The following is a 16,599-nucleotide window of genomic DNA, read 5'->3' on the forward strand; positions in this document are numbered from 1 at the left end:
AAGTGATCCATGATCCACCTGTCTTGGCCTCCCAAAGTGCTGGGATTACAGGCATGCGCTACCATGTCTGGCCTAACTTGAGATATTAATAGGTGCCATAGAGAAAATAAAACAGGATGATATGATGAAGTGTGACAAGGGAGGAGAGTTAATTTACATAGGTGTTACTTTCTCACTCAGGAGGTGATATTTGAGTTGAGATTTCAAGGGCAAGAAGGAGCAAGCCATGTAAAGTTCCAGGGGTAGAACATTCAAGTGCAGAGGCCCCAGACTAGCAACAAGCTTGGCAAACTAAGACTGCTGAAGCTCAAGAAGGCCACTATACCTGGAGTATAGTGAATGTGGGGGTTTTGCAGGATTTCATTCTATGTAAAATGGGAAAGTGTTGGAAGGTTTTAAAAAAGGGAGTGATGCAATCTCATCTTTGATTTGAAAATATTACTGGCACACTGGCTCATGTCTGTAATTCCAGCACTTTGGGAGGCTGAGGCGGGAGGGCTGGTTGAGTCCAGGAGTTTGAGACCAGACTGGGAACATGGCGAAACTTCGTCTCTACCCAAAATGGAAAAATTAGCTGGGTGTGGTGGTGCATATCTATATTCCCAGCTACTCAGTAGGCTGAGGTGGGCTTGAGCCCAGGTGGTCGAGGCTGCAGTGAGCTATGATTGTGCCACTGCTCTCCAGCCTACGTGACAGAGCAACACCCTGTCTCAAAAGGAAAAAAAAAAATATTTTGGCAGCCTGATAGAGAATGGACAATGGACTGGAATGGCAGGGGTTGGGGGTGGGGTCAATAATGCTACTTATCAAGAATCCTTGGGCAAGCCACAATGTAATTTAAACTCAGTGTTATTACCTAAAAAATGAAGATAATATCTGTTCTACCTATTTTCTGTGACTATAATATGGATTAAGTATTAACAGTGTTATAAAAACACACTGACAAAGACCTATATAATATTATAAGGTATTTTTAGGAGCTTATTTTCTTCAATCAGGTAATAAGTATTTGTTGAACAACACCTATGAGCTCATTAGATCTCATAGAACAATAGTTATGATACTCTGTTAGATCCTCTGGGGGAGACACAGAAAAATATTAAGACATGATCTGTCTTCTCAAGGAGCTTAGAATCTAGATGGAAAGAGAAACCTAGCATATATCAAAGAATCTGTGAAATGTCACACAATGTAATATCTATTATAACTTCAACAGGAGTTCAAAAAAGGGAAGAAACAATATGAGTTTAACTGGAGATGCTTTCACGGAGAAGACTGAACTTAAACTAGGTCTTAAAGATGTGGATAATGAAGAAGAGAGGAAAAGAAAGGTGTGTATGTCCCAAGAGGAACAGAGACAGAAGAAAGTTTATATATCAAGTAAGGCAAGAAATAAATCAAGATGAGTGGGATCTAGCCATTTCTAGGGAGACTCTGAAAGCTAGGCAAAAGTTTGGATTTGATACATCAGGCAATGGAATGCAACAGTAGTTATCTGAGTGAAAAAGCACTGCACCAAATGCTTTGTATATTTTATCTCATCTAATTCTCAAATGAGTAAGGTATCACTAATCTTATTTTATAAATGATGACACTGAGGCTCACAGTTTGTCAACTGCTTAGGGTCCCATGGCAAAGGCAGGAATTTGGGACAAATCAATGAAAGAGAAGTAGTAAAATGTGATCCCAAAGTTGTCATTCAAGTAATGTTGCAACTACTTTTCTGAAAAAAAGGTGATCATGGAATAAATAGATTTTGATTCATCGTTATACAGCAGTTAACTGACATTTAAATTTCCATAAGCCTGGTACTGATAACCAAATTTGACTAAATTAAGTTGATAAATTCTCCATAGAGAATAGAGGGAGTATAACCGTGGTTAAGAATATAAGTCAGAATGCTTGGGTTCACATTCCAGATTTGCCATTTACAATCTGGTAATCAAATTAAATTCTCCTTTTTTTTCCTTTTATTTTTTTCTTTGAGATGGAGTCTCACTCTGTCACCCAGGCCGGAGTGCAGTGGCACGATCTCGGTTCACTGCAACCTCTGCCTCCTGAGTTGAAGCGATTCTTCTGCCTCAGCCTCCTGAGCAGCTGGGACTATAGGTGTGCACCACCACACCTGGATAATTTTTGTATTTTTAGTAGGGATGGGGTTTCACCATATTGGCCAGGCTGGTCTTGAACTTCTGACCTCATGATCCGCCCGCCTCGGCCTCCCAAAGTGCTGGGATTACAGGCATAAGCCACCGTGCCCGCCCCCTTTTTTTTTTGAAACAGGGTCTCACTTTGTCACCCTGGCTGGAGTGCAGTGGTGCGATCTCGGCTCACTACAGCCTCAACTTCCCTGGCTCAAGTGATCCTCCTACCTCAGCCTCCCAGGTAGTTGGGATTACAGGTGCATGCCACCATGCCCAGCTAATTTTTTGTAGAGATGAGTTTTCGCCATGTTGCCCAGGCTGGTCTCAAACTCCTAGGCTCAAGTAATCTTCCTACCTCGGCCTCCCAAAGTGTTGGGATTATAGGCATGAGCCACTGTGCCAGGCCAATTTTCTCATATTTAAAATAGGAGGCTAGACATGTCTGTAATCCCAGCATTTTGGGAGTCTGAGATGGGCAGATCGTTTGAGCTAACAAGTTCGAGACCAGCCTGGGTAGCATGGCAAAACCCCATCTCTACAAAAAATACAAAAAACTAGCTGGATGTGGTAGTGTATTCCTGTAGTCCCAGCTACTCGGGAGGCTGAGGTGGGAGGATGGTTAGAGTCCAGGAGCAGGAAATTGCAGTGAGCCGAGATCATGCTGCTGCACTCCGGCCTGGGTGACAGAGCCAGATGTTATCTCAGAAAGAAAGAAAAAAGGAACAGTAATAGCATTTATAGGTACTTATAGGATTTTTGTGAGGAGTAAATCAGTTAATACATATAAAGCACTTAGAGTAAAAGTTGACAGATAATAAGCATTCTTTTTAATGATTAAATGGACAAGGATATTATTAATCTTGAAATGAAACTTGTGATGGTTAATACTGAGTATCAACTTGATTGGCTTGAAGGATGCAAAATATTGACCCTGGGTGTGTCTTGTGAGGGTGTTGCCAAAGGAGATTAACATTTGAGTCAGTGGGCTGGGGAAGGCAGACCCACCCTTAATCTGGGTGGGCACCATCTAATCAGCTGTCAGAGAATATAAAGAAGGCAGAAAAACCTGAGAAGTCCAGACTGGCTTAGCCTCCCAGCCTATATCTTTCTCCTGTGCTGGATGCTTCCTGCCCTCGAACATCGGACTCCAGGTTCTTCAGCTTTGAGACTTGGACTGGCTTCCTTGCTCCTAGCTTGTAGATGGTCTATTGTGGGACCTTGTGATTGTATGAGTTAACACTAGTTAATAAACTCATATATATATATATGTGTATGTATGTGTGTGTGTATATATGTATGTATATGTGTATACATACGTATGTATATGTATATATACTATTAGTTGTATCCCTCTAGAGAATGCTGACTAATGCGAGACCTTTGAGTATAGGAGATTCAGGTCTCACTTAAAATTGCTGCTTCTGAAGGCATGATTCTGACCTTGCAGACTACCTGCCTCTACATCATTATTTGTGGTAAAATCTCTTAGTTTGTTTATGGTTGCATCTAATTTTCTATAAATGTTTCAAGTTAATTCCAGTTAAGGTCTTCACTTTTGAATGTAAATATATAAGAGAATGAGTGTTGACTTTGAATACAAAAATAGTTTTCCATGGAAAAATGACCAAGAAAACAATGATAGATGGAATTACTGCTTTAAAACCTTATTTCCCCTTGGTTTAGTGTATGTGAGTGCATTTAAGAAATTTTTTAGAGACAGGATCTCTCTCTGTCACCCAGGCTCGGGTGCAGTGGTGCCATCACAGCTCACAGCAGCCTTGAGCTCCGGGTTCCAATGATCTTCCTGCCTCAACTTCCTATGTAGCTGGGACCACAAGCTTGTGCCACCATGCCTAGTTAATTTTTTTTTTTTTTTAATAGAGATAGGGCTTCCCTATGTTGCCTAGGCTGGTTTCAAACTCCTAGACTCAAGTGATCCTCCCACCTTGGCTTCCCGAAGTACTGGGATTATAGGTGTGGGCCACTGCACCTGACTCTCTCTCTCTCTCTCTCTCTCTCTCTCTCTAGCTTAGTTTAGTAAACCACGTAAGCAAATAAACTCAAGTTTCTAGTTGTCAATGATCCTGCCATTGGGATTTAATAATTTAGCATTTCAGATGCGCTCTCTCTCTCTCTCTCTCTCTCTCTCTCTCTCTATATATATATAATATGAATTAATGAGGTTTCTGTTATCTTTAGTAAGTTCACTAAATGAAGCATATCACTTTAATCTTACTGTAAAGCTGTTCATTTCAACCTGGTCTCTACTTCTTTAAATGTTATCTGCTGCACTCTCTTATCTGAAGAACTGGTTTCCAGTCAGGCATGGTGGTTCATGCCTGTAATCCCAGAGCCTTGGGAGGCTGAAATAGGAGAATCACTTGAGCCCAGGAGTTTGAGACCAGCCTGCACAACAGGCTGTCTCTACAAAAAAAAATAAAAAGTCAGCTGGGCATGGTGGTGCGTGCCTATAGTCCCAGTTACTTGGGAGGCTAACTAAGGTAGATGGATTGCTTGAACCCAGGAGGATGGGGCTGTAGTGAGCCACGATAGCACCACTGCACTCCAGCCTGGGTGACAGAGGGACATCCTATCTCAAAAACAGACAAACAAAAAACTGGTTTCCTCTGCTATATTAGCTCATAGTTCACTGACCATCTATGGACTGTCTACCTTTGGTGAGGTTCCTAACCCTGATTCACTCAGTTGAGCACAGGAAAGGAGCTAGGGCTCAGGGCACAAAACTTGGCTGCCTAGGTAAGAGGAGTTATAGAAAAGGCAATATTTTTTTCTGATGATCGCTAGCATCCAGAACTATGCCTAGTATATTATAGGGGCTCAATAAATATATGATGAATAAATGGAGTAATTTTTCATGAATACAAATCTGATATTATTCCCCTGTTTAAAAACTCTTCAATGGTTCTATATTGAATAAACTCTTAACTCTAGGATATGAATCCAGCCTATTGTTCAAACTTTACCTTTCTCTGACCAAAAGAGTAACTTTAGTCAAACAGTTACTCTTTGGTCATACTCATGATTTCCCAAATGTGCCATGGTCTTTTATTCTTGTGTATATATCAAGTCTACATTTCAAATTGTTTTTCACTCTTAGTTCCAAATAAGGCATGTCTTCTTGGCTATAGGTCCTTGGCCTCCAAGCAGAACTGATTATTCTCTTTTATGCCATCACTTATAACCTTCACATACTTCCAGGAAAGTATCTATCATAGTTACAATTACTTCTTTACAAATGTCCTCTCAACTAAACTTTGAGGTCCTTATGGGTAAGAATTATGACTTAATCTTATTCCCAGCTCTTAGTACTGTATCTGGTAGAGAGTAGGTGCTCAATTAACATTTATTGCTGAATATAATGATTATTCCTACTAGATTTTAAGTTCCTTGAGACTGGTGTATGTTTTACATTTGATCCTCTCTCAGAATCTAGTATAGTATGAACTCACTATACATTTTCTGGCTGATATTAAGTAGTAAATAACTGTACTATATTTCTCTAGCTTAGTTTAGTAAACCACATAAGCAAATAAACTCAAGTTTCTAGTTATCAATGATCCTGCCACTGGGATTTCATAATTTAGCATTTCAGATGCTTGTATAAAAGTAAATCATACAATTGCTTGCAATTTAGAAGGAATGAATAAATTCAACCTTGCACAACCTTTCCCAAAAACCTTTCCAGACCTAACTGTGCTGAACACATTCTGGAAATAATGAAAATATGATTTGATTGTTGCTTTCACTTTCTATCATTCCATCATTTTAAAATGAGGACATATTTATGAGTTGATGAATCTAGATTCAGATCCTGTTTAAAGATAGAAGGCTGACCAGGTGCAGTGGCTCACACCTGTTGTCTCAGCCAAGGTGGGAGGAACACTTGAGGCCAGGAACTCAAGACCAGCCTGGGCAACAAAGCATGATCCCGTTTTGACAAAAAATTTAAAAAACTGTCCACAGAGGCAGTCTACAGATTAAAAAAAATTAACTAGGTATGGTAGCACATGCTCATAGTTCCAGCTACTCAGGAGGCTGAGGCAGGAAGATCCTTTGAGTCCAGGAATTCGAGGATGCAGTGAGCTGTGATTGTGCCACCGCACTCCAGTCTAGGTGAAATAATGAGACCCCGTCTCTAAAACAAAACAAAATGAAAACCCCAAAACATAGAATGCTCTCGTGGAGACTTTGAATTAACACTTGATATTTATTTATTTACTTAAAAGGAAATTAACATTTATTGAGTGGCTACTGGTTCTGGCCTTGTGCAAGGCGTTTTCATCTATAATATCCCATGTAATCCTCACGTCAACCCTGCGAAGTAGGTATCATCCCCATTTTTGTTAGATGAGGAACAGGAGGCTCAGAAAGGTTAGGTAGTTTGTCCGAGGACACAGAACCAGAAACTGATGAGCTGGGACCCCATGCTTAAGTCTCAGACTCAATCCTTGCTCTCTCTCCTACGCTGCCTCTGGGAGGAAGAAGGGAGCACCAACAAAAGCTGCAGTCCTCACACTTCCTGCCTGATGCCCCAACAGCCACCAAAAGCCTGCACCTTCCCACAGATCCTCCCCCCTCCCTTGGGAGGATGCAGTCAGTTGAAGAGATTAAGACACAAATACAAAAACAAATAGCATGGACAAGTCCCCAGCAGCAAGGATGTGCCATCTCCACACTGTGGGAAGGTCACTGTGCCATTCACAGTTGCTGTGGGATGAAGCCCCGTGGGCCCTGGGGGAAACTGGGACAATGGCTGCCAAATGCTGGAGTGGGTGGGCTCAACTGGCCTCTCCTGGGTTGCAGAGATTCGAGAACAAAATGTCTAGAGCAGACAGCAGCCGCCCGCCATCCTCCTCCATCTGATCATTTTACCAGTGTTTGTGATCTAAGAAGGATTCAAAATCAGGGGAACACACAAGTTTGTGCTTCACATGTCTCCCTGTTCCTACCTCCAAGGCCCACAGACACCCTCTCCTGCAGGAAAGAGCAGGCGGTTCCCATGGTCACGTCCAGAGTAACCTTGCCCAGGAGGAGTTGCACTCTTTTGGATCTGTGGATGGGCAGCTTGCCAACCTGACCCTCTCTCAGGTCAGCTAGGATAGAAGCAATCTCTGCCAGCCTGGCTTCCTTCTCTTTCTCCTGCTTGATGAGTACCACTGGTCCATCCTCGCCCTGCACCTCTGCCTTGATGGACTGGGTGGTGGGTGGCCAGGGAGAGTTGTCGGGCAGCTGGAGGAACAGCAGTTCCTCCTTGGTGAGGCTCAGCTCCCTGAGCAGCTCTGCCACGGGTATGTCCTTCGGGAGGCCCAGGAGTCTTCCTGGCTGCTCTGGGAGGAGCCTTCATCTTGGCCTCCTCCTCCTCACCTTGTGGCTCCTCTTTCAGTTTCATAGTAGGTACACCTACCTCTTCCTTGGGGCCAGCCAGCCAAGGTTTAACATCTGGTTCATCATTTTCTTCCTTAAAAACCCACCCCGAGTGAGCCAATGACAGCTGCACAGGCATGTTTCGAGTGTCATTCCTTAGCCTGGGGTCATCGATGAAATCGTCCTTCTCCAGCATGGTGAGATGTTTCGTGTCCTCATCCATCTCTTTCTTCTCTTTTTTGATGATGATACGAGAAGGTCCCATGTCTGACACATCCACTGTCTTATCCCAGTTCCCTTTTTTCTTCATTATTTCAGCTGGGCCTTGCTCAAAGATGGAGTGGGACTGGATCACTTCTGGGCGGCCTCATCCCTGTCCATGAACCTCTCTCTGTCCATCTCTGTCCCTTTCACGTTTCTCCTTCTTGACAGCTACTTCTTCCTTGGGTTCTTCTGATTGATGATATTTGGGGTGAAGGTTTTCTTCTTGACCCCCAACTGCAACCCCCAGAGTAAGGTTCCCAGAGTTGATGAAGGGAAGGCGGCCCAGGGTGAAGGGGGTGCCAGTCACTGCCTGTTGAGCTCCTGGGTCCCAGTCAGGAGAGGTCGGGGCCCTCACAGAGTGCTGGGTTCGCTCACTGCATTTCCTTCACCTGTGACTAACCTGCCGCCAGCCCTTGGTCTCCACAATAAGTGGAAGTCTGAATGGCAGGCTCTAGGCCCATATTGGCCCTCCCCGCCCTTTTTTTTTTCTATTGAGACAGGGTCTCGCTCTTGTCACCCAGGCTGGAGTGCAGTGGTGCAATCTTGGCTTACTCACTGCAACCTCTGCTTCCCGGGTTCCAGCAATCCTCCTGCCTCAGCCTCCTAAGTTGCTAGAACTACAGGTGCCTGCCATCACATCTGGCTAATTTTTGTATTTTTAGTAGAGATGGGGGTTTCCCCATGTTGGCCAGGCTGGCCTCAAACTCCTGAACTCAGGTGATCTGCCCACCTCAGCCTCCCAAAGTGCATGGATTATAGGCATGTGCCATTGCACCTGGCCAGAATTAATACTTGAATTGGATCAAACTAGGGCAATCAAATGAATCCTAGTGACATATGTGGGATTCACCTCATGAGGATGCCATATAAATTCAGGTAATATCTATATGTATATGATTCTTCTTTATAAAGAGACCATGGACTCTTAGCGCTGGGAGAATAGGAAGAAGCATTTATTAGATAATTTGGACCAAGGCATCATAGTTATAGAAAATACTGAAAGGCCAAACATCAGTTGCTTTCTTTTTAGTGGCCTGGTCCCAATTATTGCAGGAGTAGGACATTATTGGTATTCTAAATGTGACCCTTGTTAAAATCATGTATCTTCTTCTGAGCACAATGGTCAAGATTTTCAAAGTGGATATGTACATACAAAGTTCTTTATTTTTGAAGAAGTAGCTATTTCTAATCATGGACTTTCCCTCAGTAAGACTGTTATTTGAATTGTTGATGGTGGCAATGGAAAATATTTAGAGTTTACAAAAAACAAAACAAAACAAAACAAAAAAACCCAAAACTGCATTAGATAGGAGGGAACCAAAAGTTCCTTTTTTCTCTATGGCATAGAAGAAATCTTAGAGCAAGAAAGCATTTCAGGGATAATAATGCCACAAGGCAATGTCATAGGTTTATACTGAAAGACAAAGTTTTTTTTTTTTAACAGGGTATACTGTACAATAAAATTAAAGTTCCCTAAAGTATGAAGTCAATTTCAATGGGCACCCTGACAATCAAACACTGATAAAAGTTCTCAGTACTATTTATTGTCCAATAAACTAAACTGGATTCACAGATTACTTGTCTACTTGGAATACAGCAATAAACACCAGTAAACAACCATTTTATCCAATTTAAGCAGAAGTCTTTTCTTTATTGAGTCATTTGCCAATCTCTCTTGCACTTAAAAGCAGATTAAAATGTGTAACATATGGTTAATTACCTGTAAAAACAACAACAACAAAACCTCTCAAGTACACCAATTTTAAAGCTTGGTTGTATTCCTCACCATTCTTTATGAATAGAAGCTGCAGCACCAGGGGGAAAAAGAAGTTGCAGAAATACTTGAATGATAATACTCATGTTATTCCTTTTTTTTTTTGGAGGCAGATTCTAGATCTGTCACTCAGGCTGGAGAGCAGTGGCATAATCTCGGCTCACTACAACCTCTGCCTCCTGGGTTCAAGCAATTCTCCTGCCTTACCCTCCCATGTAGCTGGGATTACAGGTGCCCACCACCATGCCCAACTAATTTTTGTATTTTTAGTAGAGATAGGGTTTCATCATGTGGTCCAGGCTGGTCTTGAACTCCTGACCTCAAGTGATCTGCCAACCTCAGCCTCCCAAAGTGCTAGGATTACAGGCGTGAGCCACCGCACCCAGGTCCTCATATTCTTCCTTCTGTTAAAGGATCTAAAGTTGAGGTATAGCTTAGTCAGACATCTGAGGTTCAATAAAGTCTCTGGGCAAAGACACAGCTCTGGGAAAGATTGAATAATCTAAAGAATTAAACTAAAACCAAGAAAATTTAGTCCCTCAATAATAGTGATTGGTAGAAGCAGTTCAGAAATTGAGTTCACACCGGCTTTCGAATTGATCGTACATTTCTCTTCCCAACTCACCATTCAATGCCTTCATCTTGGTAGTTTGAACGGTGAGTCATGGTGGGAGTATTTACACCATGGAAATTAGAAAACACAACAAACTAGGGCTTGGTTTGCTATGAACTGACTGTTAAAAATATATACTAGCATACCGGGTTCCATCTTATAATTAGGCTTTTTTTTTTTTTTTGAGACTAAGTCTCACTCTATCACCCAGGCTGGAGTGCAGTGGCGTGATCTCAGCTCACTGCAACCTCTGCCACCCCGGTTCAAGTGATTCTCCTGCCTCAGCCTCCCAAGTAGCCTAGATTGTAGGCACCTGCCACTACAGCTGGCTTATTTTTGTATTTTTAGTAGAGATGGGGTTTCACCATGCTGGCCAGGCTGGTCTCGAACTCCTGACCTCAAGTGATCTGCCCGCCTCGGCCTCCCAAAATGCTAGGATTACAGGTGTGAGCCACCACACCTGGCCTACTAGACTACCTTTAAATTGCTGTTTGGTTTTTTATTTTTCCCAAGCAAGGACTGAAAATACAATTGTTACGTTGATAGTTCTGTAGAAAGTTCTATTGGGTAATGCTGCTATGAATATTTTTATCTAAGAAAGTTCCCGGCCAGGTGCGCTGGCTCATACCTGTTATCTCAGCACTTTGGGAGGCCAAGGTGGGTGGATCATCTGAGGTCCTGAGTTCGAGACCAGCCTGGCCAACATGGTGAAACCCTGTCTCCATTAAAAATATAAAAAGATTAGTTGGGCGTGGTGGTGGGCACCTGTAATCCCAGGTACTTGGGAGGCTGAGGCAGGAGAATTGCTTGAACCTGGAGGCAGAGGTTGCAGTGAAACGAGATGGCACTATTGCACTCCAGTCTGGGTGACAAGACCGAGACTCTGTCTCAAAAAAAAAAAAAAAAAAAAGAAAGTTCCTTCATAGCCAAATTCTTTCTCAATAAAACAAAAACCAAAAAGCTACAGATCTGATTTCTATCACTGTAAATTAATATTGCCTTTTCTAAATTCAAATAAATGTAAACATACAGTATATGTTCTTTTATATCTGGCTTCTTACCTCGGCACTTTTTTTAGCATAACGTTTTTGACATTCATTCACGTGGTTGCTCATATCAGTCATCCACCGCTTTTAACTGTCAGTGGTGTGCTGGAGCCAGACTGGCTAATGAGAATTAATTCTGCATATACAAAGCTCTTCTCAAATCTGCCTTCAGTGACCTCACATTGATGGTGGGAGTATTTAAACCATGACACAATTGCTACTAATCTACGTTATTTTTTCCTGAAAGCCAGTCATAAAACATTTGCTACCACACCACTGATTCTCTTTTAAATAACCTGCATCAACAGTGATAAAAACAGAAAGAAATGTTGGTTTGCAGCATCAGGATCTGTTTAGGCAGGAAAGAACAGGGAAGGCTAACTGTTATCAGTTAAAAAATGTAGCTGCATAATAAAATCCCTTAAGTTTTCTCCTTTGGCTTACAACTAGCTGAAAGGGACAATTTTCCAAACAAGAGAGTAGAATGTCCTTTCTGAAATTTTTCATCTGGGATTTCTTCATTTGACTCAAGTGTCTATCAAAAAATTTTAAAGAAGGAAACATTCTTCCTATAACGTATGGGATGTCACTAGACAAACCAGTTCTCCATAATTCAGGATAGGCAATGCCTATTAGATTAAGAAGAATGGCACAATCTATTAAAAAAAGATTCAAGACCCTGTGTCAAAATAGGCCATATTTATTTTCTAATACTATACCTAATTTTGGCAATTCCATTCAGAACTGGTTCTAAACTATTACTAGCTGATGCCTCCATTTCCCCTTCACTGCCCTAAATATCATTCTAAATGCCTACAGCTCTTCTTAAGCTACATACTAATTCTAACTCTCAGAGAAAAAAGAAGTCATTAGGTGTCAAGTCTTTATACTTTGCTAGTTATGTTGAACAATTAATAGTTTTCCATCAAACAATACAAGAATCAGTATTTTTGTTTCTGAGAATGAAAGAAGATGGGAGATAATTCATTTTAGGGACATTACATCATATAGCTTTAGAGGATACTATTTATACTCTAGTCTATGCAAATGGCACCTGCTAGACTTGGCCTGTTCACAGATCACAATACTATTTTTACTTCCTCAGATGACCCAGACACCATATACAAACTGGGCATAATATCGCTGTCAGTACTACAAGGTTGGTGTCTTTAATTGTGTGTGGTATGTGAAGTCTCAACACTGGTTACACCTAGGCACAAGAAATTTGTGCTGTGCTAGTTAATCTTGGAAAAAACAAAGTAATGCCAAAAAGTCTCTATTTTTAATGTACTGACAAGCTGTGCTAGTGGTACCCCAAAGAAATAGAAGAAGGAACAACTCCCTCCCAGTCCAGATATCAGTTTGTTCATCTATTTTAATACCTCATTTTAGATAATACAAGTAAATGTTCTATGTGAGCTGTAAAGTGCAACATTAGGCATGAGCAATTACTTTTTTCCTTTTTTTTGAGACAGAGTCTCACTCTGTCGCCCAGACTGGAGTGCAGTGGCGAGATCTTGGCAGCCTCTACCTCCTGGGTTCAAGTGATTCTCCTGTCTCAGCTTCCTGAGTAGCTGGGACTATAAACGCTGGCCACCACACCCGGCTAATTTTTGTATTTTTAGTAGAAGCAGGGTTTCACCATGTTGGCCAGGGTGGTCTCGAACTCCTGACCTCAAACGATCTGCCCGCCTCAGCCTCCCAAAGTGTTGGGACTACAGGCATGAGCCACTGTGCTTGGCCAACAATTACTTTCCATAATATTTTACCACAGTGGCCTCTGATAAGGAAGGGGGAAAGCCTAAATTCTGATTCGCTCAATCTGAAAATCTAGGATCTGAGGGGCAAGTTCACATTTCTGAAAGCAATGGCAATACTCTAAACATGCTTTGAGATTGAAGACAACATACACTGGACCATATAGGAGTTTTCTCCTCCTCACAATCAGGTATCTTGGTTTTGAAGGGATGGAGACAGAAATATCTTTTCGACCTTCAGGAAAGTCACGGGGACAAGTTTTCACATTTTTTGAGTTTAAATGTGGCTGGGGAATCTGAAAATGTGAACATTTTATCCAGCATTTCCCAACACTAGAATGTCACTCTCGACTTCAGATAGCTCTTCTTTCTTGACTATACATTAAAGAATTTAGTGGGAAGAAATGGAGACAATTGTTGAAACTTAGCAGGAAGTCTACCATATTAAATACTTAAGTATTAGCTGATTGACTGACAGATTTTTTTTTTTCCTTTTAATAGAGTCTCACTCTGTCGCCCAGGTTGGACTGGTGTAATCAGGACTCACTGCAGCCTCAATCTTTCAGTCTCAAGCGGTCCTCCCACCTCAGCATCCTGAGTACCTAGGACAATAGGTGAATGCCATCATACCTGGCTAATTGTTTTAATTTTTTCTAGACAGGGTCTCCCTATGTTACAGAGGCTGGTCTTGAACTCCAGGGTCTAAGTGATCCTCCTGCCTTGACCTTCCAAAGTGTTGGAAATATAGGTGTGAGACACTGTGCCCGGCTGACAGTAGAATTTAAAAGACTTCTAAGCTAGCAATTAAGTATATTTTCTAATAATCTAATTTTTATGTACTACTTTAACAAAAATAGAGAAAACTTCATTATTTCTTATTTTCTTTCTTTTTTTTTTATTTTTTGAGAGTCTCGGTCTGTCACCCAGGCTGGAGTGCAGTAGTGCGATCTTGAACCCTCTGCCTCCTGGGTTCAAGTGATTCTCTTGCATCAGCCTCCTAAGTAGCTGGGACTACAGGCAGTGCGCCACCATGCCCAGCTAATTTCTGTATTTTTAGTAGAGATGGGTTTCACCATGTTGGCCAGGATGGTCTTGATCTCCTGACCTTGTGATCTGCCTGCCTTGGCCTCCCAAAGTGCTGGGATTATAGGCGTGAGCCACCGTGCCTGACCTATTTCTTATTTTCTTAGTGGTTACTACGGGAATTACAATTAAAATCCTAAATTCATAACAATCTAGTTTGAATTAATACCAACTTAGCCTGGAGAGTATTAAAAGCCTTGCTCTTATACAGTTCTGTTCCCCTCCTTATGTTGTTGTCATAAATTACATATTTTACACGTCTTTCCATTAACATATAATTATTTTTTTAGGCATTTTTCTTCTTTTTGAGGTGGAGTCTTGCTTTGTCACCAGGCTGGAGTGCAGTGGTGCGATCTCGGCTCACTGCAACCTCCGCCTCCCAGGTTCAAGTGATTCTCCTGCCTCAGCCTCCCGAGTAGCTGGGACTACAGGAGCATGCCACCATGCCCACCTAATTTTTGTATTTTTAGTAGAGATGGGGTTTCACCATGTTGGCCAGGAATGGTCTTGATCTCTTGACCTCATGATCTGCCTGCCTCGGCCTCCCAAAGTGCTGGGATTACAGGAGTGAGCCACTGCACCCGGCCTAGGCATTTTCCTTTCATGAATGAAAGAAGAGTTACAAACCAGCAATACTGGTTTTTATATTTACTTATGTAGATACCTTTACAGGAGTTCTTTATTTCTTCATATGGCTTTGAGTTACTGTCCAGCATTCTTTCATTTAATCCTGAAACATTCCCTTTTAGCATTTCTTGTAGGACAGGTCTATTAGCAATAAACCTCTTTATCTTTTATCTGGAAATGTCTTAATTTCTCCTTCACTTCTTAAGGACAGTTTTGCCAGATTATAGAATTTCTGTATTCTTAAGCCTGTTTTTTCACATGGCAAGATACATACATACATACATACATATATGTATGTGTATATATACATATATGTATTTTTTAAACAAAGAAGCTAACTTACCTAGTAGATTCTCCACAATTCACAATGCATTTTAATCTACTGAAGATGCAAGAAGATAAATTGTAGTGTGGGCTGAGATCAGTGTTGAACTGAAGATAGGAAAGCTTTTCAAGAAATTAGTTGCTGATTGTACCTTGATAATTAAATACACAAACCTATGATCCTTTTAGGCTTATTTAATTAGTATCAAATGAGCTTACTTAATTACAGCTGTAAATTAAATGCATAGGGTTCGCCTCATCTCAAAATAATTATATGTGCATTATAATGTGAATTATGGAACATTAATTTGTAGTTTATCGATTACTCCCTAAACAGAGACTGAAACTCATTAGGACAAAGTTATTATCATAGCAGTTTTGATAAATAGCTCCTAGAAGAGGTTCCTGAATAACGTTTGCATACAAGTTCTTTAAAGGAGAACTATACATGTGTCAGAGTTAGTAGTACACACATTTATTGCAAAGCCCTGGTTCAGAAAAGTGTGCTCCCTGAGGTATTCAGATAAGAGGCATATATGCTTATATGTATGTATACAGTAATATCTCCCTGCTCATTCTGCACAGAGTTAGAACAACTTTTTCAAGTTTATAGTAGAGGTTATAATTACCTTTTAAAACAATCTTTTAACATAAATAACTACAGATCAAACTATTACCTCTAGTAAACCAGTTCTTAGCATCCCCCAAATAGAAAAAATAATAGATTATCATATTAAGAAAGCTTCTGTTATGTCTATTATACTCAAGAACCACACAAAGAGGGACATAACTCTATTATCATCTGTGGATAGTATACTGTGGGTAGCTATCTTTTTTTTTTCTTCCTTCTGCAATTTAATCTGAGAACAAATATTTGCTGCTAGAAAATGAACAGATAATTATTAAAGGCATAAATACAGACTAATTAGGGAGAGAAAACATTCAAACTCTAGAGTTTTGTTTTTTTTTTTTTTTTTTAAAGGAAATGACTATGTTTATCAATTGGGGAGAGCTGAGTACAAACGGAGCTCACTCAATATGCAATTTAATACCTTTTAATTTGGGAAGGAGACTCTAACCGTAAATTAAAATATTTCAAGTGTAATTTCATGAACAGGCCTTAGATTTTTCCTTAAACATAAAATGGATTTAAGTCGAAATGTGAGATTTTCATGATTAAAATAGACAAACTTTTCAGACTAGCCAGCCCTTGTCTTACATGCTTTAAATGTACCCACCGGTTTTCACATTTTCCTTTTCCTGCTCTCTGGTGAGACAATTCCCACTGACCACACCAATAACCGTGGCTGAGCTTATATTGTTTTCCTTTGTTTTTTCTTCAATATTTTGCACTATGAAACTGCTGCCACAAAGCCTGAAGACTGTACTTGATTGCTTACTGTAATACTAACATTTGCTAATTAGGAGTAGTGGCATTATCAGGCTTCAAAAGCAACAGCAGTGAAGGCTGAGCAGCTATGTCAAGGCTTTCCTCAGCATGTGGTATTTTTAACTTTGGCCACCATAGCTTTTTCCTCACTATATTTGTAGTTTTCTGCCATTTTCTCTTTAACTACAGAGA

At 40.9% G+C, this 16,599-nt stretch overlaps 1 protein-coding gene and 1 pseudogene across 3 annotated transcripts in view; both read right to left on the minus strand.

The window, feature by feature from the left end:
• Positions 1-16,599, minus strand: part of ADK (adenosine kinase) — a 577,585-nt gene that overhangs the window by 45,966 nt on the left and 515,020 nt on the right. The window lies entirely within an intron of this gene.
• On the minus strand, positions 7,034-12,004 carry LOC104663419 (annotated as a pseudogene).

Source organism: Rhinopithecus roxellana, chromosome 11 (assembly GCF_007565055.1).
Source record: "Rhinopithecus roxellana isolate Shanxi Qingling chromosome 11, ASM756505v1, whole genome shotgun sequence".
Lineage (NCBI taxonomy): Eukaryota > Metazoa > Chordata > Mammalia > Primates > Cercopithecidae > Rhinopithecus > Rhinopithecus roxellana.